General features: G+C 38.5%; 2 protein-coding genes and 1 gene segment (V, D, J or C); all 3 read left to right on the plus strand.

The window, feature by feature from the left end:
- LOC306859147 (immunoglobulin mu heavy chain-like) overlaps nt 1-26,525 on the plus strand; it is a 344,847-nt gene that overhangs the window by 192,045 nt on the left and 126,277 nt on the right. The window lies entirely within an intron of this gene.
- Nucleotides 1-26,525, plus strand: part of LOC306859134 (uncharacterized protein) — a 125,079-nt gene that overhangs the window by 39,316 nt on the left and 59,238 nt on the right. The window lies entirely within an intron of this gene.
- On the plus strand, nt 19,804-26,188 carry LOC306859159 (Ig mu chain C region membrane-bound form-like). The segment is given in 6 exons: nt 19,804-19,843; nt 22,534-22,836; nt 23,421-23,804; nt 24,012-24,317; nt 25,315-25,469; nt 25,637-26,188.

A 26,525-nucleotide genomic window follows, 5' to 3' on the forward strand; every position in this document is an offset into this window, starting at 1 on the left:
TGTTTGATAATTATTTAAAATTTGATAAACAAATTAGTGCTGTAGTAGGTTCTAATTTTTTCCATCTTCGTTCGCTTTCTAAAATCAAGCCATTTCTCTCAAAAAGCTCTCTAGAGGTTGCTATCCATGCCTTTATTACATCTCGGCTGGATTATTGCAACTCCCTCTACTTTGGTATATCAAAGTCTCAAATCTTGCGGTTACAAGTAGTTCAAAATTCAGCAGCTAGATTCTTGAAGGGGTGTAAAAAGTTTGATCATGTATCTCCCCTCTTGCGATCTTTGCATTGGCTGCCAGTACACGATCGCATTGAGTTTAAAATCCTGCTACTTGTCTACAAATCTCTTCCCAATCAAGCACCGTCCTACTTGTCTGATCTACTCCACCCCTACACTCCGACGAGGGCTCTAAGATCAGAGGGTAAACTTCTCCTCCAGACCCCTAGACCTCGCTTAAAAACCAGAGGATCTAGAGCATTTGAAGTGACCCTCTGGAACAACTTACCAGTTCACATTAGAATGGCTTCCACTTTATCTGAGTTCAAGTCATATCTTAAAACGCATCTTCTCTCTGGCTTTTAACACGTAGTATGTGTGCTTAAATGGTTTTAACTTGGTTTGGTTGTTGTATTGGGTCCCTAAATGTCCCAAAATGGTTTTAATTTGTTTACTATTCTCTCTTCATCATATATTATTATTTGTTGTGCAGCACTTTGGTCGTCATTGTCTCGTGCTTAAATGTGCTCTAGAAATAAAACTGAACTTGAACTTGAAGATGATTCTTCATGTTCCTAAATCGAGATTAAAATCTAAGGGGGATAGGGCCTTTTCAGTGGTTGCTCCCCGTTTATGGAACCCTCTCCCAATGCATATTAAATCTTCCCCATCTGTGGATGCTTTTAAATCTAGATTGAAATCATACCTTTTTAGTAGAGCTTTTGGAGTCGATTAGAGGGATCAGGTTTTACATTTTAATGTTGAATTAATGTTGAATTGTTGTTGAATTGTTGTTGAATTTTGTTTTTGTGACTGTATGTAATGATGCTGGAAAGCAATTTGGTCAACGGCAGTTGTTTTAAATGTGCTATAGAAATAAAATGTGTATTGTATTGTATTTTTCTAAGAGTGCATGTATTCTTATCATAAACAAAACAAAACAAACTAACTAACTAAATATTCATATTCAAAGCCAGTACTAAACTGTCAACAGTGCATAGCCTACAACTTTTATCTCTTTTTTTTCTTTCAGATATTAATATAAAAGTTTTGAGATCTACTGACTCACTCAACTAATGAATTGATTTAGGATAAATTGAAGGCTATCCAGTTCCTGTATGATATGGCCTTCTGTGTATTGTGTTGTTACTGATTAATATAAAACATACTCAGAGTCGGGTCTCCTGAAACAAGATTCCTTCAAAATTAACTACTCATCACTAGGAATAGTGGGGGAAAGTCCTGTGAGCATTAGGGTAGAGTGGGGGAAAACGCCCCCATACTGTTTTTCCCAAAATAACCACAAGATAAAGTCAAGATATTTTTTTATTGTAACTATGAACTATGTTGACAAGAGTGATGTAGAAGTTTTCACCATGAAGCTTACACTGGTGATGTACCAGAGAGAAAACAGATTTCACAGGAATCATTGGAATATGATATGAGAAGAGTAGGGCCTGTGGATAGAGGTCCGAAAACCAATCAGTATCAGGTGTGACCACCATTTGCCTCACGCAGTGCAACACATCTCCTTCTCATAGAGTTGATCAGGTTGTTGATTGTGGCCTGTGGAACGTTGGTCCACTCCTCTTCAATGGCTGTGCGAAGTTGCTGGATATTGGAGGTGAAGATGTTGGATGTGGAGGTCCTGGGCTGGTGTGGTTGCACGTGGTCTGCGGTTGTGAGGCCGGTTGGATGTACTGCCAAATTCTCTTAAACGCCTTTGGAGACGGCGTATGGTAGAGAAATGAACATTCAATTCACGGGCAACAGCTCTGGTGGACATTCCTGCAGTCAGCATGCCAATCGCATGCTCCCTCAAAATTTGCGACATCTGTGGCATTGTGCTGTGTGATAAAACTGCACATTTTAGAGTGGCCTTTTATTGTGGCAAGCCTAAGGGAAACCTGTGCAATAGTCATGCTGTCTAATCAGCATCTTGATATGCTCACTAACACAGATTTAGACAGATTTGTGAACAATATTTGAGAGAAATAGGCCTTTTGTGTACATAGAAAAAGTCTTGCGTTTCTAATTTTGGTCAGTGCACATCATTTTTTTCTCAAACATAGTGTGTGGGGTAAAACGCCCCCACGAGGCAAGGAGCAATTACTGTAGTTATTCTGTTCTGAACATCAAATCCTTTGTTTTTCCATCAAATGTATTCTAGTTGGTTGAATAAAAATATTTTGACATTGTTTAAAAATTACCTCAAGTTAGCATCAGGTGGCTTGTAAGCTAGCCAGTTAGCATTAGCTAACTTTTTTTTTTTTTTCAAATAACCTATTATAATTTTGTAATTAATAATTATTGATATATACTGACTGTACTCTGATTTTGCAGTAAACGTTTAAAGCAAATTGCTTTGTCAGACTGGGGGGCAGGTTTTGCCCTAAAAACGTGAAAACTCTGGACAATTTTCATACTTGGTTATATAATTTGTCATTGTCATTAAAACTATGATAACTTTTCTGAGCACATTTGATTTTTGTTTCGCTGGAAAAAAAAATTACACAATCCTCTATCCTTTGATGTGATGGCAGCTTGAGTACACTTGAATGCCCACCATTTTGAGGAAAGACACAGTAATGTAAACATTTCTGTAAACAGGGTTATACTCTGGCACACTCTTATCAACTACGGTGTGCATAATGGGACATCCTTCGTTGTGTTTATCAATTTGTGTCTTTTACTCCAGTGTTGTCAGAAGTCACAGAACACCTTGACATGTTAATTCACTTTATTTCATTGAAGCATTTACTGTAGCCTAATTCAAATTCAAATTCTCATGATCATGTTGAATCTTTGCTCAGATATATTTATTTATTTATTTATTTTTGAATAGTAAATACTAAAATGACCAAACATGTTAAGCACAGAACTTAATCAGATGAATCAAATACAAATCTGCAGGCACAAGATGCTCCCTATAGTGAATGCTAGATCGACATTCAAAGCTAAACGGTGTTAAATAAAATAGCTAGATTAAATTATAATCAAACTATGAAATTAATAAATCAATCAATCACTTATAAATGTATGTACAGACCAAACGACACATTTCATTATAGATTGAAGTGATTTCAATGCTAAATAGTTCAGTACCGTGACGCGCCAGTAGGCGGAGCTAAAAGGCAGTGAAATCACCATATGGTCATCCCGAAGCGTCTTGCTCTGTCTTCCCCAATAGCCTACTAATACACTTTCGATGCGATTTCGATATTTAAATTTCGGATCATGAAACCGTCTGAAATGCATTTCTCAGCAATTCATTTTTTTTTAAATTCAAGAAATTTTCAAGAGTTTCTGGAATATTAATGTAATTTAATAAAGTATGAAAAATTCGTGGGAAAGTTGGCTAGAAATTGGTCTTCGTAAGTAAAACGTTTAGCGTATATTTTTATTTTCATTGATAATTTTGATGCTCAATATATGCTTTTCTGCATGTTGGATTATTTGTTGTTTGAATCGACTTTACAATAATTTCTTAAAGTCTGAATTTTTCCTCTTAGTCTGCTTTACAAACACTAGAAGTAGATCATCAGTTATTGTCTGGCTTTACACTACTGTGATAACTACGACCACGCTGATTTACACCTGTACATAAACTCCATGAGACTCCAGACTAAATTAAATATCTAGTTCACGAAATCAAAAGGAGCACGTTGAAACATTCATTGTGCAAAGTGGATGAAAAGGTGAAGGAAAATGTGCTGCTATGTGTAAAGCCTGTTGCATGCAGAGTATTTGATGAAGCATGTATCACTGTGCATGGAGTGGCCACAGTGAAACATTTCACTTCATAAACCCCAATAAATCATGGATATTTTTGTTGTTGTTGTTGTTGTTGGATTTTTGAATTATGGTTGAATTATGGACCCTAGTTCCACATAATTTGTTTGAGTTCATAGTATGTATTCACATACTTTAATCAGATCAATTTTAAATATCGCATGCTCTGTTTCAGTTTTCAGTGACATTAGGAGAGTCAAACCACTCTCCATGAATCACTCTTTCATCCTGGAATATACATGGGTACATCTTCCAGCATGGTTGTCTGAGAAATAAAAAGCTACACACTGTATCAGTTAGGGTTAAGAGAATTGTAGTCAAACATGCCTGAAACATATTAATCTCTGCAAAAATAATTCAATCCTAAAATCTTAAGGATTTGCTTTAAATCCAAATGGCGACTTTTCTTTGGCCAGGCAGTGTATTTGAACAATTTCATGCATTGTGATCATATCATAAAAAAATTTTGTTACCTTGCTGAATTTTGCTTTGATTTTATGCAGTATGCATCGCAAACATTAATGTATGTAAGTTGATTGTAAGTTTAGTGTTTTAGTATTTTCAGTAGAGTAGTTTTTCAGTCAGTTAAAAGTACTAAAACTGACTTCTTAAAGCAGTCCTCAACCTCTGACAAAAAAGTCAGATAAACGTGTATGCTCTGATAACAGGGTCTTTGTTTTTGTCATGGACTGTCTCTCTGTGTATTACGGTAGCGGCTGGGGCACAGTATTTCAACCCATTACAAAAAGCATCTGTAAATGAATGATCACAATAGTGAATCTATGATGTGCAACATAAACAGATTTTCTTTATCATAATTTTTCACCTTAAGATTTCATACTGTGAAATAATCAAAATGAGCAGATTAAATTCTGTATTTACTACATTACCATATAGACTACTCTAAAGTATGACACAAAATGCCATCAATCTGTAGCCATTTGGCAGTTTTTATATCTTATACACACACACACACACACACACAAAGAGTAAAATAAGGGCTTTATAAATAGATATTAAATGGCAATAATGTGCAACAACGTTAAGTGAAACAGTGAAATGTTTCACTTCATAATCATAAATCTCTATAAAACACGGACATTTTTGTTGTTGTTGATTTGATCAACTGAATTCTGGCCACTGGTTCTGAATAATTTGTTTGTGTTTCCTTTCTCATTATAGTTTAAATATAAGTATTTTGTGTTAATCAGATGCAATTTTAATTAAGTAAAGAGTACATGTTTAATGTGCATGTTAGAGTACGTTTAATTATATATCCCAACATAATTTAGCCATGTCAACTTTTATTTTTTATTATGATTTATTTTTTATACATGTTTAGATTGTGTTATGTTTCTACTCCAGCACATCTTAAAGCTTTCAATGGGGTTAAGATCAGGACTCTGTGGTGACCAATTCATGTATGAAAATCATTTCTCATTCACGCTGAAACACTTTTTCACAGTTTGAGCCTGATGAATCTAGACATTGTCATCCTGGAATACATGGGTACGTCTTCCAACATGGTTGTTAGGGTTAAGAGAATTGTTCCTAAACATACAACATGCCAGAAACATATTAATCTTTGCAAAAATAATTCAATCCTAAAATCTCAAGTATTTGCTTTAAATCCAAACGATGAGTTTTATTTGGCCAGGCAGTGTATTTGAACACTTTCACGTCACCAAATCATATAAAATGTATATAATTCTCATCTCAAACACAAATGTATGTAAATTGATTGTAAGTATATTGTTTTAGTGTTTTCAATAGAGCAGCTTTTTCAGTCAGTTAAAAGTACTAAAACTGACTTCTTAAAGCGGTCCTCAACAAACATTTATAGTGAAGAATATTAATTATGGTTTAGAATATTTTCTGTATGTATGTATGTACAGTATGTATTTTTTACTTATTTATTTGTTTCTTTGTTTGTTTTAATTTTGAAATAATACCAACATTTTTTAAAACCTGCTTTTTTTTTTAGGTATATTACTAAATAGTGGCACTGATAAGTCAGTATGAAAATGTAGTGATCTTAAAGTCACTGATCTAAAAGTCAGATAAATGTGTGTTCTGATACCAGGGTCTTTGTTTTTGTTATGGACTGTCTGTCTGTGTATATGGGGGGTGGGGCACAGTATTTCAACCCATTACAAAAAGGTCAGAAGCATCTGTAAATTAAGGATTGCAATAGTGAATCTATAATGTGCAACATAAACAGATTTTCTTTATCATAATTTTTCACCTTAAGATTTCATACTGTGAAATAATCAAAATGAGCAGATTAAATTCTGTATTTACTACATTACCATATATCTATAATCTATAATGTGCAGCCTAAATAGATGTTCTCTCTCATAATTTTTCACCTTAAAGGGGTCATCGGATGCCCATTTTCCACACATTGATATGGTTCTTTAGGGTGTTAATGAAAAGTCTATAACATACTTTGGTTAAAATTTCTCAATAGTAGTGTAAAAAACACCTTTTTTTACCATGTCAAAATCAGCTCTGTTTTTAGCAAGCCGTTGCTTTAAATGCTAATAAGCTCTGCTGACCCCGTCCCTCTCTTCTGTGGGGTGATGAGGCTTACTTTAGCCGCAAAACTGGCTAACTAGCACCTTATTAGGAAAGGCGATTTGCAAAGATTCATTAAAAAAAACCTGTATACTCACTTCTGCTGTAGATGAAGCTGGATCATGAATGATTTGCGTGAACATAGATGCAATTATGTAGATCGGGGATCAACGCATTACCTTCAAAGCGAAAGTAACTTTAATCCTCTGCGTCTTCTCTGCTGTATTCATTATTACATCCAACAACAAAACACCTAAATCGCTTAATCTGAGACATCTTGTCTTCCCTTTTCCCCCGTGCCCTCTCTGCCTCTCCCGCTTTTCCCCCAAAAGGTTTCACTCAAAGTTCATTAAGAATATGTATATCCCACATATCATGTATCTTGTGAACCTGCTGTTTGTCCCCTTCATGTTTGGTATTGTTCTAAAGGTCTCTGTGCGATTGGTAAACTGGTCTCAATTTCACAGTAGTCACTTATATTATGAGAAAGATGGAAAACTTTTGTAGAGTTGTGTTCTGCTGAGGAGGGGACGTGTTCACCTTTAGGGGTCTCTGAGAATGTTTTCCTATCTTCAGCCAGGTGTGACCCCGGAGCAGGGGAACCAAAAAAAAAACAAAAGGTCTTTTATGTTTGTACAGCTGATCTCAAGATTTCTGTGTTGTCTGGTCTGAGTATATAAGGGAAGTGACAAAACAATACTTCGCAATTCTGTTGCCAGAAAGCCCATAGTGTGGCGTGTGTTACTACACTCCATACTATGTATTTCCCAACGTCAGGTATGCCTCTTTGCCTCTTTTCTAGGTACACCAGAGGCCAGTCTTGAGAGACTGGTTCCCTTAGGAGACCATCTGGCAGCGTGAAAACTACTGCCAATGTGTCTCTTTGGGTCCTACCTTGCAGGGTCTGGTTCTATCAGCCTGATCTTCCTAGGAATGACGCGTTCAATAGGAGGCTTCGGCTGAGGCAGTACTGATGCTATGGCCAGAACTTACGAGGGCAGACCCCTCTGGGGCAGAACAACAGGGTGATTCCCACGTGCGTGGGCCCCTAGCAGGCTCTGATCATGGAACAGGAAGTAGACACTTTCTTGAGGAAGGAGGCCATCGAGGTGGTCCCTCCTCATGGAAGAGAGTCCGGGTTCTACAGCCGGTACTTCATTGTTCCAAAGAAGGATGGTAGATCTGCGTCAGTTGAACCGCTCAGTCATGTGACTGAAGTTCAGGGTGCTTACACTCGTCAGTCGTGTCTCAGGCCAAGTCCGAGGACTGGTTTGTCACAATAGATTTGAGGACGCATTTTTCACGTCTCCATCCTTTCACGTTTGCTTTTGGGGGCAAAGCTTACCAATATCGGGTTCTTCCCATTGGCCTTGTACTCTCACCCCGCACTTTTACATCAACGATTGGTTGATTCTAGTTCGATCAGAGCAGGTGGCGATTCGGCTTTGAGATGTCGTTCTCACGCACATGAGGGGTTGAGACTGAACGCCAAGAAAGTGTGCTTTCTCCAGTATAGAGAACCAATTATCTTTGCGTGGTGTGGGATTCGACCACGATGCAGGCACGTATGTCTCCTGCTCGGATCGAGTCGATCCTCACCTCAGTCAAGAGAGTGAAAGAGGGCCAGTCACTCACTGTCAAGCAGTTTCAGAAACTGCTGGGGCTCATGGCAGCTGCATCCAACGTGATAACTTTTGGCCTGCTGTACATGAGACCCCTACAGTGGTGGCTCAAGACCAAGGGGTTCTCCCCGAGGGTAAACCCGCTTCGCATGATCAAGGTCATGCAGCGATGCCTACGTGCCTTAGACATGTGGAGCCAAGCTTGGTTCTTGTTTCAGGGCCCGGTGCTGGGAGCTTCTTGTCGCCGCATAATGCGGCACTATCCTATCACCCCCCGCCCGGAGTTGTGGAAGCTGTGGCTGTGGCCGAGGGGGCGCAGCTCATAGCTTCCGGTCTCTCAACCGAGGTTGCTGAGACCATCCTCCAATCCAGAGCTCCCTCTACGAGGAAACTGTATGCCCTGGTTACATGTTTTCTCCACGGTGCGCTGAGGCTGAGGCCTCCTGTACGACGTGTCCCTACGGGGACCTGGCTGTGGTTTTAGAAGCTCTCTGTAACCTTCATTCGAGCCTATTGAAGAGATTTTTGATCGCATTCTCACTTTGAGACTTCCTTCCTTTTGGCGATATCTTCTCTTAAGAGAGTGGGGATTTGCAGGCCCTTCATGGCCCCTTCTATTCTCGTCTTTGCCGCCAAAGCGTTTTCTACCCTCGAGCGGGTTATTTCCTAGGACCCCTCTTCTATACCACGGCCTGTCGTGCTGCAGGCCTTCAGTCCTCCTCCCTTTGGGGAGCCCGACCAGAAGCTTAATTGTATGTGCCAGCGTACAATTAATTGTATGTGCCACCCCGTGTCAGCGTTGATTGACAGGTTGTTATATGTCAAGTGTGTACATGGTCAGATTTATGACCTGATTTATGGCTCTATGACCCCCTCTGTCACCCTGACTGTCACGTCACCGGGGTCCTGTCAACCCTGACTGACATGACAGTAGGGTGTGTAAATCAAAGATCAAAACAGATGTTAGATTTGAATTTTGATGGATTTATGACTGGATTTATGATGTTTTTACCTCTCACCTGTGCCATGGGGTTTTTTATGGAGTTCCTTCCTGACCCATTGCTAACTTCCAGTCTGGAGGTATTGGGTTCTTCCTGATTGTGGAAAAATGGCTGAGCAAAGGGTTTTAATTGTCACCTTATGTTTGTTTGATCTATGCGGTATATGTTGATGCCTAGTCACCAATTTGTCCCTACTAGCCCATCTACAACCACCTCTGAATAAGGAGGTTGTCTGGGGCATCTGGCTTCCATGTTTGTGTTTTAGGTCATCACCTTTGGTGGATTGGAATCTAGACACCAGAGCCCAAAGCTTCGTCCCAATCTGTTTCCAACCGTGATGTAGTCGGTGTCTGATATAGTGTTTTAATATGTTTGTTAACGGGATGTGCTTTGTTTGGGGGTTGGAAGACATCCAAACACGTGCCTAATGTCAAACCCCTAAACGGTTTAGTTCTGCTTGATCTATAGGCTAAATGTTGATAGCTAAGACATCACTGTTTTGATTGTATGAAAACTGAAACATAGAATTAAAGCATTCACCAAGACCATAATTCTATATGTGTCTGAAAAAGCTGCTATGTCTGGGCATGTTTTTCTTTATCATCTGTATGTGTGTATGCTAACACCTCTGTAGGATCAGAACAACCTAATCTGTAGGTTGAATAGATAAACTTATAAGGAGGAGTCTTAAGTTAAATATTATTCAAACCACCAACTATCCACCAGTCCACCTCACCTATCCATTTACTTCTGACAGTGAAGGTGATTGTGGGGTCTAACTGACAGTGGACAACAGTATCCTCTTTGTGTTTGTGTTAATGGCTTTACAACATCCACCCCATATAGATGTGCACAGAACGACTCAGGTTACGTATTTAACCCAGGTTCCCTGAAGGGAACGAGAGCTGCGTCCGGAGACGCTATGGGAACGCCATCAGCGTAACCGGCGCTCTGAATATCGTCTACAACTAGTCCAATGGAGGGCGAGGCGTCACGGGCGGGGTGACGTCACGACCAGGAAGTATATAAGCACGTGCGGCGGAGCCGGCGTCAGCTTCAAGTCATGAAGCAAGCGCGGGCAGGGATGCCGGAAGTGTGGCCCGAGACGCAGCTCTCGTTCCCTTCAGGGAACCTGGGTCGTTCCCTTCCAGGAACGTCGAGCTGCGTCCGGAGACGCTATGGGAACGCTATACCAACGCCGCCAGACTGACAAGTCCCTGCCTGGTGTCAGGCTGAGAGGACGGAGGAGCCAGGAGTGGCTCGGATGTCAAGGTTGTAGAACCTGGCAAATGTCAGGGGCGTGGACCACCCAGCAGCGTTGCAGATGTCTTGCATGGAGACACCTGCCCAGAAGGCCTTGGAGGCCGCCACACCTCGGGTCAAGTGTGCTCTGACTCCCAGCGGCAGGGGACGCTCAGAGGCCTTGTACGCCAGATTGATGGCATCCACTATCCACCTACTAAGAGTGGGCTTCGATGCCGGAAGACCCCTCTTAGGCGGACCAAAGCACACGAGCAGTTGGTCCGACTTTCTCCACAGGGCAGCTCTGTGGATGTATGCTCGCACTGGACACATACAGTTGTGCCTTTCCTGGTCTGGCTCCCTGAAGGGAGGAGGACAGAAGGCCTGGAGTATGACCGGCTGTGGTACGACCGTCGGAACCTTCGGTACGTACCCCACACGGGGGTAGAGAAAGACTTTCGCCGAACTGGGCGCAAAGTCAATACACGAAGGGGCCACAGACAGGGCCTGAAGGTCACTCACCCTCCTCAGAGAGGTGATAGCCAACAAGAAGACGGTCTTGATAGTGAGGAGTCTATCTGTTTACTTCCCGAGAGGCTCAAAAGGTGCTCTGCACAGAGCCTCCAGTACCACAGCCAGGTCCCACGTGGGGACACGGGGTCGTACAGGCGGCCTCAGCCTCAGCGCACCACGGAGGAAATTTGTAACCAGGGGGTGTCTGCCCACTGACTGGCCACCAATAAGGGCGTGGTACGACGAGATAGCTGCCACGTAGACCTTAGTAGTGGAGTGGGTTAACCCTGCGGAGAAACGGGCCTGCAGGAACTCCAGAACTGCGCGAATCGGGCAGTTGACTGGGTCGAGCTGGCGGTCCCCGCACCAAGAAGTGAAGAGTTTCCACTTCAAGGCGTACAGTTTCCTCGTGGAGGGAGCTCTGGATTGGAGGATGGTCTCGACAACCTCGGTTGACAGACCGGAAGCTATGAGTTGTGCCCCCTCAGGGTCCACACCCACAGCCTCCACCGCTCCGGGCGAGGGTGCACAAAGGTGCCCCCGGCCTGTGAGAGGAGATCGCTCCTGATCGGCACCGGCCACGGGGTGCCGTCGAGGAGAGAAATCAGGTCCGAGAACCATACTCGGCCCGGCCAGAACGGCGCTACTAACAGTAGACTGACCGCGTCCCGGCGCACTCTCGCCAAAACTCCCGGGAGCAGAGCGATCGGGGGGAAGGCGTACAGACGAAGCCTCGGCCACGTCTGCACCATAGTGTCCAGCCCCAGAGGAGCTGGAGGAGCTAGAGAGAACCAGAGGGGACATTGTGCTGACTCTCGAGTGTCAGCACAAAGGGCGGGATGAATATGGTTTAATCCACGATCTCAACACCTCGGTGTGGAGATCGGGGAAAAACGGAAGGCTCCTGCGTAGAGGTGGCGGTCGCGAGCGCAGAAAACGCTCATCCAGCAAGCTGGACTGTGGCACAGTTGTTTTCTTGGGGGGCCAACTGATGCTGAGCTTGGCCAATGCCCGAGTTACCACCTCTAGCAACTCCTCGTATTGGGGCGAGAGAGGCGGCGAAACCTCGTCAACGCTCGTCACGTCAACCTCCTCGGAGGAAGAGAGACGTAGCGCTGAGTCCTCGTCTCGGGGGGAAGGAACCTCTTCCCCGAGGGACGGGACACCAGATCTGGCAGATACGGGAGGAGATAGGGACATGCCCATCTCACTCCCGCCAGCCAGATCAGCCTGTGAGCCCCATGAGTGCAGCCACCGCTCTGCCTCGGCAGCAGCGGGACCAGCACCGCGTGGGGAGCTCACGAAGGCTCCCTTCTCGAAGAGCCGACGCCGCATGCTCCGCACCCAGGCAGACCACGCACAGGTTGTGTGTGTCCCCACCCGAGATGTAACGAGGGCAAGGACTGACACATAACCTGAAACGCGATCTGAAATCGCCCACAGTCTTAGCCTTAGATTTAGGCATCTCCTTATTTTTTGGACAGACAACACTAAATAAGACTCACAAGACAGAAATCAGACTGACAACACACAGAGCGCTTGCTGAATGACAAAAAGCTGACGCCGGCTCCGCCGCACGTGCTTATATACTTCCTGGTCGTGACGTCACTCTGCCTGTGACGCCTCGCCCTCCATTGGACTAGTTGTAGACGATATTCAGAGCGCCGGTTACGCTGATGGCGTTCCCATAGCGTCTCCGGACGCAGCTCGACGTTCCTGGAAGGGGATCATGCTTTAGCTCAGTTCATTTATAAAGCACAATAAAAATGCAATGGTTTACCATTGTGCTGAACATTATCATTTAAAAGAAATCAAAGTACATAACGTAATATGACAAGACAAACAAATAAACATTTTAATTAAGCCCTGCTTTAGACAATGAATCAACACTTTGGCTGATTATTTGGGCTCACACGTAGGCGTAATAGTTTTTATACTGTACAGACTGTATTTTCCATCACCCTACACCAACCTTACACCTAAACCTACCCCTTACATAAAACTTTGCATTGAGTTCTTTATCAAGGCTTATTACACTTAACTTCAGTTCAGATATGTATTCTCATCCATGCATTGTTTTTAAATTGCTCTAACATGTCAATAGCTTTAAGTAGTGCTGTGCTGCATTGAATATATTTACATACCACTATAAAAACAATACAGCAATACAATCTTTGAGTAGACACTCTTATTCCCACCTCAATATATATTTTCATACCAGCCAACCCTAAAATAACTTTTATGTGTCATTTTTTATCAGGGTCCGGTGACAACTAGGGGGTGTCGACAAACTTTCAATGAGGACCATTAGACCACTTGAGAAGAATTACCTCATATGAGCAAGCTTTAATGTTGTAAAGCAGATTTTGAGCTGATCTCCTTCATTCTGCCGCCAGCTCACCACAACCCCTGGGTGCACCAGCGGTGGAAATTACGGGGCAAACTTTGGGTGAGGACCTTTCTCCCACTTTCCACCACCAAACCTCTTCCTACATGTAAACAGTTGTTTAGCACACTTTTGTCTATATTTGAATGTTTTTTTTTTTAGGCTGTAACCATTGATTATTTTAATAATCAAATAATGTTTTAGATTAATTAGATAAAATGACACATTTTCTATAAATTTATTTTATAATTCTAAATGATAAAATAAAGTTTGTCCAGAGTTGAAAAGTAGAAGAAAGTTTAACCCAATTCATTATAAAAAATAAATAATAGTAAAGAAAAACAAAAGGACAAACTGTTCTGACTCATAGGTAGGCTGTGTTCACACCGTCACTGTTTGGGAGTAACAACTGCATTTACTTACAGATGTGAGTCTCAGTGTTCTCTAGCCCTAACTGAAGTCAAGCAGTATTCTATTTGTGATTATTACCTCTAATTATAGCAACGGTGAGTAAAGTATTATCAAAGATGGCTACAGCCATACTACTAAAAATCTTAACACAATTGGCACAACAAGAGTCCAGTCAAGGCATGACTCTGTTAAATCTAAACCAGCAGCATCTTTTATAACTGACTCGAATAATCCTTTCTACTCCAAACACAGAGCACAAAACTTGAAAGGAGCAGAGAAAGTGCTTCAGTAAACAAATATTGTGTGGTTTGCCCTGTCAGATGCTTCGACAGATGCGTGTGGACTTGAGTCATGTTTCTCCAGAGCATAACTTACATTTGATGGTTGTGTCCTTCTCTAATTTTGGAAATAATTTGTAGAGAATATGAGTGTAATAATCATAGGCGTAATTTACGGGTGGGACGGGTGGGACATGTCCCCACCACTTTTTACCAGGCTCGATATTGTCCCCACCACTTTTAAAAAGTAACTGAAAAATAGATTGCGTAAGGTATGTATTAAAGGAAAAGCACCATCTACAAATCGTCACTCTTCATAATCTAATTCATTCATTTAACAAATTTTTCCGCCGGTCAGAAGCTTTTCAACGTCCTCAAAGATGAATATTAAGTCTCGTTGTGAAACTATCGCGAGATACACGATATGCGTCATGGGATATGTAGTTTCCTTTCCCTATAATTAGTCTACAGATCCTGTACCTCTTTTAAAATTTATTTGTAGTCTACAATGTTAATACTGTAGTTTAGTCTTACTCTTACCTCTACATTTTCTGCTCCCTGTTCTTGTTCTTTGTCAGTAAGCACATTTGTCTGATTCTGGGGAAAAAATTACTAGTTCAACCCAGGATCTAAATGTTTACATTTGCAATCATAAGCAATATTGGCATTTGTCCATCATTGAAGGCTGAATAATAGTTAAAGCACTTTTAGGCAACAGGACAATTCTATGTTATGACTTTAGTTCATAGTCCTTTAATTCAGTTTTGTATTAAATCACAGCGCGCTCCAGTGGCCGCCAGAAAACATGATTAGCGACAGTATGTCTATATTCACGTAAGTTAAATATAATAAGTTTTTCGTGTTAAGCAAAGTAACTTACTGTGCGTGGCTGCTTCACTAAAAAGCTTCTTATATCACTTCCACACTTTCTTTTGGACATTTTGTTGATGTTTTAACATTTATGCTATAGGTAGCAACATTTACTGTTAACTAGCCTTTACATGTGGGGTGGGGGAGGAAAAAATAGAGCTTTTATAAAAACGTAATAAAAAAAAAAGATTCGTTAAAACAATTTCATTTATTTAATTATTTAATTAATAAAGGTAGTTTAATCATTTTAAACACAAATTAACTCATTCATATTTTACACAAGGTTTTGCCTAGTTCAGGATTGGTTAAATTATTTGATTGGATGAGGAAACATTTTGTGGGCTTGTCTTGACTCTTGACGTAATGTTGATTCTTCCATGTTCAGCACGTGCATCGATCACACCTGCTTTTAGCAAGTTGTCCGGCTGGTATTAAGAGAACATATGCAAGTAATTCAAAGTAGAATGAATCGTAATACACACACACACACACACACACAATTGTGCAATTAATGAATACGCTGCAGCTGAGCTGACCATGAAATGGTAAGTTCACCATATTTATCTTGCGTATTTTGATTGATATTAGCTACCTGGATGTGTTGTGATAAGCAAAACGTAACATTCACATTGTGCATGTTACGTTTTGCTTATTTGGATGTTTATAGACATATTTGTGAATGTGATGCATGTGTACATCAAAGTGAAAATTAAGTGCATTTCCAACTCTGAACTCAGTCCCCAAGTAAATTCGGTTATTAAATAAACAAAAAGCAAAACGAGTTGTGCGGTGTCCCCACCACTTTTCAAAGCAAAGTTACGCCACTGGTAATAATTCTGACTAAAACTGACATTTTTCTAAAATATTTACTTTAAATGTAGGTTTAAAATTCTACATGTTGTATTTATGAGAGCAGTAACTGTAAAAAAAACTGTATACATGTAATTACTACAGTTGATTCATGTAAAACAATTGCTTAGCAGCTGTTAATTTACTATATTCAGAAAATACATGTATATATACGTATACGGATACGGGCAAAGAGTTTTTTGTTTTAGAATCTGATGTTTATATTGTAACCCTTTTTTTGTGAATGTGTAGCACAGCCTACATAAATACATTCACTGTATTTGTTTTCTTTGACTTCAGTTTTCACGTTGTTTGGAGGACAAAATTGGGCAAGATGTAGGGGCCCACTGAAATTCTCAATCTTTAATTTTTAAGCAGGATATGCTAATTGCTCATTACAGGATTAAGTCCCTTGTACCTGCATCAGACTAGCAGTTGTAATAATCCTTTAATGGTCGCATAAATTTTTTTTTTATTCAGTTATGAACTAAATGAGCGCCAAAATCTGTCTATTTCTGCATGCTGCTTGTCTTAGATCAGTTTGGACACATACATGGGGCAGCTTTGGGTTAGTTGCCGTGTGCTGTTTAATGTATGGTAGTTGGAATGTTGTTCAGTTTTATTCATTTTTGTCAGCTTTCACAGCAATACTGTTAAATGAGCGATTATCTCTATCAAACATGGACCTTAAAGGGATGGTTCACCCAAAAACTTTATTCAAATAAATGAATATTGTGACAATCATGTTCATCAGTCTGATTTCAGCGGCACAACTTAGAGTAGTATCTAGTACAGAGGTTGTTGACAGTATTGTGTGCATGTTGCTGCATTGTACATGGTGTTCACTGCCCAATATGGTATTATTGTTTACACCTTCAGTAACTTGTTTATTTCCTTATAAAATGCTCTAACATCTTTTTGCATTTCTTTTCTCCACCAGACACCCTAGGATGTGGTTCATCATAAGATGCAAAGATCTACCTATAGCCCACCATCATCCCCACACCCATCTTGCAACAATGTTTCATTAAGTGCAGTCTATAACCAGTGTTTGCCATGCACGGTCTGCTTCTTGTTTATTGCAGATGTTATGGATTATTCTATTAGAGATCTTTATTCTCTTTATTTGAGACTGTTATGCTGTGAATAAAGTCAACTCACCTTGATGCTTTCAGCAGAAAATGCATTAAAGTGTGTTCTTATGTGTTTTATTATTTAAAGATTGTTATAAAGTTTATTACAGGCTCAGTGAATTTTCTTTAACTTGAAAATAAAGTGTAGTGCAAACTGTCATAATCAAGTTTGGGACATTTGTCAGTATTACTAATTCTGAGAGGCATCAAATCAAATGGACATTTGTATAGTGTTTCATCCTAAGGCTTGTTCCTCATTCAGTTAAACATCAAGGGTTTTCTTTGCCTTTGTCACCTTTAACTTACTCATTGGAGAGCATTATTTGGAACAAAATATGAATATGTATTACACTATATTTCAATGCATGGAATGGAGTCGAAGGACCACCTGACACAAACCGTTCACCTTCATACAGACCATGGTATAAATTGAAGTGTTACTCAAATTTTCAAGCTTGTAATGTTAACAATTGAAATTCTAAGCAGCAGTAAAGCTTGCTATAAGAAGGGTCTAATTTATGCTTTCTGCAAGATGACAGACAAGGAATGTAAACCAATGATAAAGTAGGTATAATTACAGTTAGCTTGAAACAAGGGTCACTTCAAATAAGAAACTGGGCTGGCATTTTTTGCATATATTTTTATCTATGGATGGATCAAGCAAACAAAGGGATAGATGGACAAACAAACAGATTTAAAGGCTGGTTGTGCATGATGGGTTTCAAAGAGTTTTTCTGTGTGTGTTTGTTGTATTTGTATTTTATTATAGTGTCTTTGGATGCGAGCGGTGCGATGCACGCTACAAAAGAGAAACCCCATAATCACTATCGCCTGGATGCGGCGCGGCGACTCGTTCTATTTCTGGCATAATCCAAGCTCTTTGCAACAACGGTTGCGTCTGGTGTTACATTAAAAATACATCTGCTTGCTTTGATCCAGCGCTGCGTGGCAGCACGCACTTTCAAATGTTGAATATTCATCGTATAGACGTCGTATAGAGGTAAAGACGATGACTCATTAACAACAAAAAGCGTTCGATCGAATGCGACGTTTATCAGATGCTACGATCTTTCAGACGTCTCCGCGACGTACCTGTGCTATCTGGGTAGAGGTCGACCGATATGGGTTTTTCTAGCGATCGATGGCCAATATGATGCCGATATATATATATATTTTTTTTTTGGCCGATATATTTGGCATATTTTCTTTTTTCCCCGTCTTCATCTCATAAAAGAGATTAGAGTAATTGTTTATTGCAGGGCACAAGATGATAGAAGTAGTAGCCTAATTCATAGTAGCCATTCATATAAAACCCCCTGCACCGCATTTTTTATTTTGAAATGTGCAATGCTCATGTTTCAATGAAGTATAAGCCTTTTGGAAAATCGTTTTTGATCAGGTCAGTTTTGATATAGTGACGGACCGCCACAAATAACTCAATTTATGGGAAACACTTGCTATAAGTCAAATGGCCATATAAGTGATGATAAAAAAATAAATAAAAAAACAACTACAAAAAAAATTATCATATTAGCGGTGAAATGTCACCCAATTACATCAAACATCATACACTCAATGGATGTCATGACAATAAATATCATGAAGGAAAAGTTTGAATATCTCACCTTCGCTTTCATTTTGAAATTTCATTTTAATTTCCAAAAAGACATTAAAAAAAGCTAAACAAATTATTTAAAATATTAACACGCATTTTTCAAAGTAGGAAATATAATTAGTGCTCTTGAGATATGAAATGGCGGCGGGTCCGGATTGTATGCCCTCCGGATCCGGACCAGAATCCAGACTTTGAGAAGCACTGGTTTACTGTATTATGTAGAGTATTATGAGAGAGAAGGACTGAGCGAGTGTCACCTACATCTGATACAGCGTTCTTTCTTCAGCCCAGTCTCATATTCACAATAAAACATCAGTTTGAATGTCCACTGAAGAAAGAGATATCTTTGTTGTAGGATCTTTTCAGCTGTTAAGAGGATTTCCCATGATAACGGTGGTGAATGCATTTGTTGTTTACATCCTACAAGGTGTTGCTGAAAGTAAAAATAATGTCCTTGTTTACAATTTAAGTCTCTTTTTAATAATTGTTTTCATATTTCGAGGACCAGAAGTAACAGTTGATTTTTTGTATGTATGTAGGCCTATCATGTATGAATTAATCAATGAATCAATGAATGACAATAAATGATGCAAAACTTAAGAGCATCTCAAAATTTTTATTTTAATAATTTTTTTTTTAGTTTTGATTATTAGGGGCAGATGCAGGAAGGGGTTGGTTAAGGTTATTATAGCCTAAAAATGGTTTCACATTTTAATATCAATGTCTTCACGTTTTGGATAGTATAGAACATTAGTGCTATATCTTTAGTGCAAATCATATTTCTGGCCTACACTGGAGGGCAGCTATAAAGGCAGGCTGAAGAGATGTTTTCACTGAATCCATTTAAAAGAAAGGTAAAATAACAAATGTTGGCTTTGAGGTTTTATCAAATGAACATTGCTTCTTCTTGTGGGTTTTTGGTTAGTAACTCAAAGGCACCAGTCACTGTGTCACTACTTCGACTACTGGGGGAAAGGAACCAAAGTCACCGTTTCCTCAGGTAAGATATCGTTGATACTCTCTGTTATTCCATTTTTATACAGTTTTGAAGATCAGTTAAGTGGTCTTGCCACAAATAACATGCAGCATATTTACAATTTTTGTCTTTGCTAATAGTGCAAAGGGTGCGTCGGTAATCGTAAACATTATCGAGTAAACTCTCAGATTAAAGAAAGTGCGCACTAAAATGTCTCAAAACTAGTCGCTTTGATAATGAAGGCCTATGAAAAGACTGCAAATGTACTGTTAGGGTAATGGTATGGCTCTTATGGTAAATCTAGTCGTTGTGACGATGCCTTTAGCTACTGGGGAAAGGGAACAACGGTGACTGTAACATCAGGTAAGAAGTCAGATTTTTGTTTAGTTAGAGCCAAACTACAACATCAACAACAAAAATGCACATTTAGTAACAAACTTTTTTGTCCACTAGTTTAAAGAGAGAGAGAGAGAGAGACATGGACAATGTTCCATTTAATTATGAAATAAATTGTAGCTGGGTTTGCAGATATTTTTTTTAAAAATCGTTGAGAGTTTTTGTGCACTGAATAAATTAAAAGTATCACTGTGACTACGCTGCCTTTGACTACTGGGGGAAAGGCACATCGGTCACAGTGACATCTGGTAAGAAGTAACATTTAAATCTTTCATAAACGTTGACGTGTTTTAAATATAACAGGAAAACTAAATGTACAGACCGCTTGTCCGTTTTGCAAGAATGAAACTTAGACTGAATTAAAAGTTGAATAAATAAATAGTCGAATTTGTGGGTTAGGATAGTCTAATAAGTCAAAATGACTTGTCATACGAGCGTACATAGCTATTTTTGTACAATATCCATGGGTAAAACTGTCAGTGTGACTATGCTTTTGACTACTGGGGGAAAGGAACCAAGGTCACCGTCTCGTCAGGTAAGAAAAACCTACTAAAACAAAATCTGATCTAAGTACGAAAAATTGTGCCAGGTAGGCTAATTTGTCAAGTATGTCGCTTACATATATATAGGCTAAGCAACATTTAAATGGCTACTCTACGATTAGGACAATTAAATTCGGGACATGTCTTTAGAGATTTGCTAGAAACGCAAAGATTCACATTAATTATGAATAATTCAATTTTACATAATTTGATGTATACACGCATTCAGATTAAACAGCGAATCGGCTACATGTAATTTAACAGATCCTGAGCATTTTTGAGTTGCATTTTTATACTGCGCTGTAACATTAAATAATATTGTGTAACTGGGCTTTCGACTACTGGGGAAGCGGCACCAAAGTCACCGTAACAAACAGTAAGATTTTATTATTAATTGCATGGACAGTTGTATCGTAAAATAAGACAAAATGCCACATGTATGTGTTATTATTTACAGTTTTATATCTTAAGAAGAGTTTTCTATTAATTGTTTTCAAATAAATGGTTATTTAATTAGAAAATGTAAACGACTACAAAGCCTAATTTTGGAAGATTGTTTCATTGAATAGCTGCTAGTTATATAATAGTAGACTATTGTTAAACGACACCTTTGATTTTTCGTTTTTCTCGCATGTGTTGTCTTATCTTCGCAAATATTAGATGCTGAAAAGCAAGAGTATGAATAAAACTAAATAACTAGACTGCAATGTGTCTCGCGCGTTTAAACTTTCTACACTGATACATCACGTGTAGCCTATTCCACACGAGAAAATACTATAGTAATTTGTAGTAAATAGGCTACTATAGTGTTTTTGAACCATACTATAGTAAAGTAAATCAAATTCATTTGTTGTGGTAATTCTAGTTGCTGTGACAATATAACAACTATAGTAATATAAGCAAAATACTTCAGCCAATACTGTACTAAGTTTTCTACAACTATAGAGAAATTCGGTTATTCTACAATACACTACAGAAAAACAAAGTATACTACAGTATTTATTTCAGTTTATCAGTTCAATATAGTTAATACTACAGTAAAGCCTATGCATTCATTAACAAAGTGTTGTAAATACTATAATATAAAGTATAACTATAGTATGGTTCAAAAACACTATTTACTATAAATTACTATAGTATTTTTTCATGTGGACATTACGTGTTATATTTTAATATAATAGGCTAAATTGCATCCCGCTGTTACTAAAAAAAATAATTTGGCTGTTTTAAATAAATAAATAAATAAATAAAACAACGGCGTAAGTCTTTGTTCGTTAACCAACCAATATTTAATAGGCTAAATATTTGCAATTACAAATCTATTTAATTATCACTTTTTCCGCATGATTCCATGGTTACAAACTTCTATATCAAATATATTTCAAATTCTCAAAAGGTTGATATTGTTTTAATTTTGTTTGTTTGTTTGTTTTAACTTTCACATGTCATAGGTTATGTGAACTGATCCATTTGAAATAAACTGAAAAATAATTATGCAGTCAAAAAATCCAGTGATAAATTAGTTTAGATATAGCCTATAACACTTTATTTATTACAGCATCCAAGAGAGAGAGAGAGAGAGAGAAAATCACCTAATTTTGTGAGATTTTGTGTTTTATTATCATCAAAATACTTCATTCTAATTGCTCAATCAGCATCTAAAACTAAAATAACAGTTAGGCTATCCAGGGTAAGACTAACTGTGTGCTCATCCAGGAAACCTGTTTCAAAATAGCTGCATTCGTGTTCTGTCTCTCTGGTTTTCACATTTTAAATCAATATTTAATATCCATGTAGTAAGGCTACTTGTTAATTAGCTCGTGTGTGGCATAACATACTGAGATGATCATTCCTGCAAAGTTAACAGGATGATCGGGACTTCAACGCAAAGTGAAGAGGCTACTCCGTGGTGTCTGTCTGTCTTGTGTAAAACCAGTTAAACTCAATCATTTTGTTGTATTTTATGTTATTTGATAATCTATTTAATTTCATATTTTATATTATTAATGAATTCATCCATTCAGTCATTCATTTGAGATGTAGCGTAGCTCTCTAATAGGTCTACTAATGTTGTACATTATGTGTTGTCTGAGAAAGATGTAATTGTCTCTACAGCTGTATCATCTCCACCAAAGTCAATCTTCGCCATGTCTCAGTGTACTACTACTTCTGATGGGTTCGTCACCATTGGCTGCTTGGCAAGAGGTTTCTCACCTGCGGACTCACTTACTTTTAAATGGAAGGATTCTAAGAAAGATTTGAGTGGATTTGTGCAGTATCCAGCATTCGGGCAGGATGGAGACTATAGCCAAATCAGCTATATGCGTATCAGTAAAAGCGACTGGAATCTTCAAAACCCTTACACATGTGAAGCTTCAAATACTAATGGCGCAAAAGAGGCTAAAGCTGAAGTTCGAGGTAAGTCACATCTCTAAAATGTCAAAAATTTTACATTGGGCATAGTAGCTACTTCTTGTCTCTCTGTTGTGCCTTGCTGTTGGGTCAAGATTATGATGTTTCTTGGTGGGGGCTTGGGTTTGAATAGACATTTCAGCACACTCTTTTTGTTTTGTCAAATAATTGTTTTAATTATTTAACACCAATGAACCTGCTTTTATATTTTGTGCATGTCAAGCACTTGTCTGAAATCTGATGTCAGTGAATGTTTACACCAGTTAAGAACAGCTATGAATTTATATAATTTGATTCTAAAAACATTAGAACAGAAAAGCACATGATAGGACACATGATTTCTTCCATCAATAAATAATAAAAGTGGCCTTAGGCTTTCGGAATTTATTTAATTTGTTCTTGTTTTTTCTGACCCCATGCCAGGGAATACAATGGCTGGATGTTGGATTTCTTCCTGCTGTATAAACTAAATAATAATAATAATGAATAATAATAATAACTCAACTATAAGAGCATCCTGTGCTTGCTTAATCATTGTTTGTTTTATTTAGATTTTTATGTTCTCTCTGCTTTCTCCTATATGTTGTCAGCCACACCACCTGCCCCACGAACAGCCCCACCACCTGCCCCACCAACAGCCCCACCACCTGCCCCACCAACAGCCCCACCACCTGCCCCACCATCAGGCCCATTTACACTGACACTGAAGCCACCAATTCAGAGAGAAATATTTGTAAATAATAAAGTTGTCTTGGAAGCTGTTGTTTCTGGAGATATAAAAAATGCAGTGTCATGCACAGTGAATAATGCTCAGGGACCAAAAGTCGAATTTTCTATTGACATTTCACAGTCTACAAAAAAATACAATGTCACTGTTGATATAAAGAAATGGTTTAATGGTGAAAAAGTCACTTGTACCATCCGTGACACAAATAACAAAGAAATCAAGCAGGAGATCAGTTTTAAAAAAGGAGGTAAGTCAGTATAAAACGTATAATTAACTTTGTGGCTCTATGTGCAGTTATAAATGCTGAAAGGTTGTAAACTATTTTATTGCCTGAAAGACTATTTGAATTGCTTTCGCAGTCCAAAAGGCTAGACTGCCTTGATACACTATTGCTATTCATTATTATGTGATTTTCTGTTTGTTTAATAAACCTTTATCCCTTCCTCCAATTCAGATGGAAAGAAACCCAGTGTTTTCATTTACAAACCTGATAAAATTGACACAGATCGTGTCTCTCATGTGTGTGAGGTCACCAGCCCTAAACTCGGCGATGTCTATATAATGTGGAAAGTGGGTGATGAGTCTTACAGAGAGGGCAGAACCAGTGATCTCATCCATCAAAAGGACTCCAAGTCTGTTCTCAGCATCCTAACATTGACAAAAAAAGAGTATGAAGACCCCAAAACCACCATCACCTGTGCAGTCAAACATGCCAACATGGACAATATAAGTGCTCCATTACAAGTGTCAGCAAGCAAAAGTAAACAGCTAGAAACTAAATGTGAATATTAATCAAGCTCTGTATCTGTTGTTCTACGTTTCATTGCTTTTGTCCTGTTGCTCACTTATGTTGATTATGTATCTTCAATGTTTTTTGTGCATAGTTCTGTCTGTATGTCTGTATAACTTAACTGCATGGGTCAAACATCAAAGTCAAATTACACTCATGACTATATGTTTAATTAGATATTTACTTACATGTTGCATGTAAGTAAATATGTTCACATGAAAACATTGTCAGAACATTATCATAGAGCTTGTTTATGTTTTGTTCTGTGCTTACTGTACTGCTGTTAGTCTATCCATTCCTCTTATATAGCATGACATTTTTGTGTTGTTTTACAAGCAATAAATATTTGTGTTTGCATGATTTAGTCCAGCTTTCATGTAGTTTTCCTAATCAGAAACTTTGTGTGCTTCACTTTCTGCTCCGTTTTTTTTTTTCTCTTCAGTATTTAGAGAATTGTTTTTTATTTATTTTTTGTCTGTCTCTAGTAAAGACACTTATTCAATTTTGAAGGTAACCATCAAAGTCACATGGGATTATTGACCTTTTGAATCGATAGAACATACAGATGGTGTATAGGATATTTTTTTATGTGCACTTGTATCATTAGTATTCGTCAGTATTCGATACTAAGTTGAAAATAGTATGTTACTTGATAAGCACACCATAAATGTAATAATATGCCTATGTATATTTTGTATAAAGTGTATGTTCTAATGCACCAACAATGTCTAATAGACAGGACTATAATATAGTGTATGTTTGTCTCTTCAGTGAACACTCAGTTGTGTGTGCAAATGAATGTATAGCCTGATGTATGCAGCACATAAAGCCATTATGTGCTCAGGTGTTTATATAACACTAAATAATACTGGACCTTAAATTCAGGATGTATGATTTACATTCTCATATATGTGTCGCTGCTTTTGTTTACTATACATGTCTCCTGTACATGTGTTTTCTTTTTCAGGTGAGCCACCTGAGCCAGAGAATGGCTTTGCTCTGGACTGCAATGAAGATGTTCTGGAGGAGGATGATTTCAGAAGTCTCTGGTCCACTGCCACCTCATTCATCTTCCTCTTCCTCTTTTCTCTGACCTACAGCGCTGTGCTCAGCTTCTTCAAGGTATTCTAATGATCACTTCATAATGTACAGATCATTTTAAATAAGCACATTTGGAACTCTTTTACGTGACTGTATTACACATATTGTTGCAGTTATAAACATGCTTCAATTTAGATTGTATTGTGTCTTTAATGTGTTTTTAACTATGGATATATTTCTTCCTATAGGTGAAGCAGTGATGATTTGTTAAAAGAACATGTGAAGACTCCAAGGTTTCTTATTTGTTTTGTGACTGTAATTAAATGTTAGTCTAATCTATTTTCAAATCAAAAAGGAAAACAACCATGTCATCTCTCTCTCCTTTGCTCTGTCTGTTCCGGTCTTTCTGTAAGCTTGTCTGAAAAACATATAGGCTCAATGAAATGCTGAAACTACATACTTTGCCTCTGTGCACACATTCTTGAAGACACTGACAAATATGTACTGAGTGTTCACACTCATCAATAAAACACTTGTCTCTGTCAAATCATCTAGAATTTACTCCTTCAAATATTATATCAGTCTCTTACTACAAGTGACATTATCTTGCATTTTCAATAGATGTTACTATGATATTAGTAGAGCTCTGTCAGAACATTCACAGTTGTGAGAATATAAGCTTAAAGATTTATAGTCATGACCTCAGTCTTGATGTGCTTGCTCAGCTGCTTATCTAAAAGCATGAGGGCAAAAATCTGTAAATTTGAGATGAACAGCTAAATTAAACAGATTCAAGATTCAACAGAGATTCAAGAGTTTTTTATTTGTCACATACACAATTATACAGGGTATAACCAGCAGTGAAATGTAGGTCAGGTCCGCTCCAAGGACAGTGCAATTATAAAGTATACAAATATTAAGAGATGAAAAGTAGAAAAAATAAGAGAATAAAATAAAATAAAAGATAAAAAATATAAATGTGCAGGTCAGTATGTTGTTGACTTAAATAGTAATAAGAGGAATGTGCAAAAAGAATGTGCAAAAAGTTGTCCAGGGTATTTAAATAGCAATACTTTACTTTATTAATAGATTAATAAAGTAAAGCTTTCAAACTCCATTGGAAGGTTTTGAGGAGTG

The sequence above is a fragment of the Barbus barbus genome, assembly GCF_936440315.1.
Source record: "Barbus barbus genome assembly, chromosome: 3".
Classification (NCBI taxonomy): Eukaryota; Metazoa; Chordata; class Actinopteri; order Cypriniformes; family Cyprinidae; genus Barbus; species Barbus barbus.